We start from the raw sequence: 4,265 nt of genomic DNA, 5'->3' as shown, positions 1-4,265 counted from the left end.
CATCGTAAGGCCGTCCCCTCTAAAATGAACTCCCCTCCCTTCCATTATGTCTCGACGTGGTTCATTAGATGGATTGTTAAATGATGAAATAATCTTCGGCCATCATCCATCAAGAACGTTCTAAGCAATTGGGAATATTGTGCTTGGAAGGTATGACGCAATCATCCGTGAAGAACGTTCTAGGCAGTTGAGAATATTGCACTTGAAAGGATCCCAGTGAGTGCGTTCATGACGTCTTCCAACCTTAAGATGGTTGTGCCTCCCTGAATTTGGGACGATTGTGCCATTAATCCCTTATTTTGAGCACACGATAAGCCCGTGTAGGATGGTGAATGGTTAGCTTATGTCTGCATCATTCAGTATGTTATGAGTAGCTCAGTCTGTTATGAGTAGCACCATATGTCTCACCATCATTCAGTCTGTTATGAGTAGCACCATCTGTGTCACCTCATTCGAACTTGTGCTTTCCCAAGAAACACTCTGCAACAGAGTCACTCGCCATGAGGTCTGAGGCGACACATGCAAATTTTATGGGTATATCGAAGTGGGTGGCGGTATTCAAACCATTTTTGGTTTGGATTCTCAAATTTTTGGAGCTCAATCCCCTTTTCTCATTCGAGTTCACAAATTTTTGTATCTGCTTCCTGGTTTCTTATTCGGGTTCACAAATTTTCGTATCTCTGTCTTCTTGTCTGATTTGGGTCGGTGGTTTTTGGTATCTCTATCTTCTTTTCAGATTTGGGTCCTCATTTTTTTTCCTTTGCGGATTTGGTTTTGGGTGTTTTTTAAGACATGAAACCCAAAAAGCTCGAGGAAGGGGGTGATCTTGCATCAATGGAATCTAGGAAGAAAGCTCAAGCAACTATATCAGTCAAAACAAGTAAAAAACTCCCAGATTTTCTCCAATCTGTGAAACTGAAGTATGTGAAATTGGGCTATCACTATGTGATTAGATATGCAATGTATCTGTTTTTATCTCCCATTATAGTCATTGTCGTAGCAGAACTGGGCAGCCTTAATCCTCAAGATCTGTTTGATTTATGGCACCATATTCATTATAATCTAGTGACTCTAATTGTATGTTCCACAATTACAATTACCTTGTAGATTTTGCATGCTATAAGCTGGATGATGAGAGAAAATGCACTAGAGAAGTTTTTATGTGTTGCTTAAGTTTGATTGGTACGTTCTCTGAATCAAGCCTGGATTTTCAGAGGAAAATCCTTGAGTGTTCAGGGTTGGGAGAGGAGACATACTTACCTGAAGTAGTGCTGAGAGTGCCCCCAAATCCATGCATGGCAGAGTCTAGAAAAGAGGCAAAGATTGTCATGTTTGGAGCCATTAATGAGCTTTTTGAGAAGACCGGTGTTAAGCGTAAGGATATTGGCATACTTGTTGTGAATTGTAGCCTTTTCAACCCCACACCTTCGTTGTCTGTGATGATTGTTAATCATTACAAATTAAGGGGGAATATAGTCAGTTTCAATCTAGGTGGAATGGGTTGTAGTGCAGGGATGATATCTATTGATCTAGGCAAGGATTTGCTCCAAGTTCATAGAAATTCCTATGAAATTGTTGTTAGCATGGAAAACATAACATTGAATTGGTATTTTGGTAACAACAGATCCAAGCTGGTATCAAATTGTATTTTTAGGATGGGAGGTGCTACAATAGTCCTCATGCAGATCGCAAGGACTCACAAGGGAGAAAATGACAAGTGTTTCCAGTGTGTTTTTCAAGAGGAGGATGAAGCGGGGAAGATGGGAGTTTCCCTTTCTAAATACCTTTAATGTTGGAGTTTCATAATCTTGTTTAACATCTCTATATTGTCACACTGGATCACTTTTCAATATGCTTGGAATGCATTTTTTTCCCTTGTGGATTTGGTTTTGGGTGTTTTTTAAGACATGGAAACCAAAAAGCTGGAGGAAGGGGGTGATCTCGCGTCAATGGAATCCAGGAAGCAGGCTCAAGCAACAATATCAGTCAAAACAAGTAAAAAACTCTCAGGTTTTATCCAATATGTGAAACTGAAGTATGTGAAATTGGGCTATCACTATGTGATTTTTCATTCAATGTATCTATTTTTATCTCCCATTATCATCATTGTCACAGCAGAACTGGGCACCCTTGAGGCTCAAGATCTGTTTGATTTATGGCACCATCTTTGTTATAATCTAGTGACTGTAATTGTATGTTCGGCATTGTTGGTCTTTGTGATAACATTGTACTTTATGACTAGGCTTAGGCCAATTTACCTTGTAGATTTTGCACGCTATAAGCCGGATGATGAGAGAAAATGCACTAGAGAATTTTTTATGAGTTGCTTAAGTTTGACTGATACGTTCTCTTAATCAAGCTTGGATTTTCAGAGGAAAGTCCTTGAGCGTTCAGGGTTGGGAGAGGAGACATACTTACCTGAGGCAGTGCTGAGAGTGCTCCCAAATCCATGCATGGTAGAGGCTCGAAAAGAGGCTGAGATTGTCATGTTTGGAGCCCTTGATGATCTTTTTTAAAAGACCAGTGTTAACTCTAAGGATATTGGCATACTTGTTGTGAATTGTAGCCTTTTCAACCCCGCACCTTCATTGTCCGTGATGATTGTAAATCATTACAAATTAAGGGGGAATATAGTCAGTTTCAATCTAGGTGGAATGGGTTGTAGTGCACGATGATATCTATTGATCTAGGCAAGGATTTGGTCCAAGTTCATAGAAATTCCTATGGAATTGTTGTTAGCATGGAGAACATAACATTGAACTGGAATTTTCGTAACAACAGATCCAAGTTTGTATCAAATTGTATTTTTAGGATGGGATGTGTTGCAATATTGTTATCTAACAAGAGATCAGAGAAGAGGAGGGAAAAATATGAGCTCGTGCACACCGTGAGGACTCACAAGGGAGCAGATGACAAGTGTTTCCAGTGTGTTTTTCAAGAGGAGGACGAAGTGGGGAAGATGGGAGTTTCCCTTTCTAAATACCTTTAATGTTGGAGTTTCATAATCTTGTTTAGCATCTCTATATTGTCACACTGGATCACTTTTCAATATAACGGGAATGCATATAATAATTCTCTCATGTTTTCACCAGTAAGATAAACAAGTAGGTTATATAAATTTTAGTGTAATTATTTTAAAACCAAGGTGAGGTATGGTCTTTGAATCTAAAAAAACATAATTTTCATTGTGTTGCCTATGGATCACACTTGCATGATTTTCAAGATAAAATGTTTTAAATGTTGTTGAATGACCTCTACATTATTTTCAATTGCATGGCATGGGTTAGATTTTCTTGAGCATAATCTTTTGGATTAAAACAAGAACATGGCAGACACAAAGGAGATTAGTGGTAAAAGAGTAATGCCATCTTTTGAATAGTTTCAACAATTAAAAAAAATAATACAAAGGTGAGTCAACAGTCAAAAGAGAAATACATGCAATTTTCTCAATAACACATGTAGCTGATGTTGTGTAGTTGATGTTATTCTTACATTTAGTTTTCAAATTGGAGATATGTGTAGTTTTATTCAAGGGTAGACCTTAATTCACATAGAAATTCAAAATTTATTTACAAAATTGTTATAGTCCTTTGTAGACACATATTTCAAACTATAAAAATATTGCTTTATACTGATTAAGCTTGTCTACAACAAGAGAAAGTGATCAAGAATAAATATGGAGAAATTTTAGCAACGCAACCTTGGATTTCAAAGGTAGCAAATCACAATCTATTTTATTATTTATGAGGCATTCAAGTTGGCATAATCAGACAAGGTATTTAACTTGAACATAGGCCTCGTGATTTGCAAGGCTCAAGGAAGCAGTATTGCATTAATATTTCATTGTAGCATGGTCCTTTCCTTTTGTTGATATTTTTTTTTATCTTTCAACAATTATAAAAAAAGCATTAATTAGTACTATATGCTATTGGTTGTGTTTCCTTTGCAACATCTAGTACAATTGTTAATATTAAAAAAATCAATTAACCTAACATACAAATTAAATGAACTTAGATTTAATATTAGAAATGCCAAAAATAATTAGAATTCAATAGGTGTTGCGATTTCTATAAATACTAAAGTAGGTAATAATTACGTGACACACAATGCCTAGAAAGTCCTGAACATTGACATCTATTGCCAGCGTGGACAGACTTGACATGCAAAAGTGACGATCGATTAATCAATATTGACTGGAAAATATTTGTGGTGCCCTTAGTCCAAGGAGGCTTCGTGAAACACGTACCTCCACACCTCCTTAGGTA

General features: G+C 37.0%; 2 pseudogenes; both read left to right on the top strand.

Annotated features, from left to right (window-relative positions):
• The first annotated feature begins 816 nt into the window (after positions 1-816).
• On the top strand, positions 817-1,790 carry LOC149176520 (3-ketoacyl-CoA synthase 11 pseudogene; annotated as a pseudogene).
• A 117-nt stretch (positions 1,791-1,907) lies between these two features.
• Positions 1,908-2,989, top strand: LOC149176519 (3-ketoacyl-CoA synthase 11 pseudogene; annotated as a pseudogene).
• The last annotated feature ends 1,276 nt before the right edge of the window (positions 2,990-4,265 follow it).

This window comes from Pinus tabuliformis, chromosome 4_1, assembly GCF_031772625.1.
Source record: "Pinus tabuliformis cultivar Carrire ecotype Pingquan chromosome 4_1, CPIR1, whole genome shotgun sequence".
Lineage (NCBI taxonomy): Eukaryota > Viridiplantae > Streptophyta > Pinopsida > Pinales > Pinaceae > Pinus > Pinus tabuliformis.
Note: the sequence above shows the minus strand (reverse complement) of the source record. Positions and strands in the feature narration are given on the sequence as shown.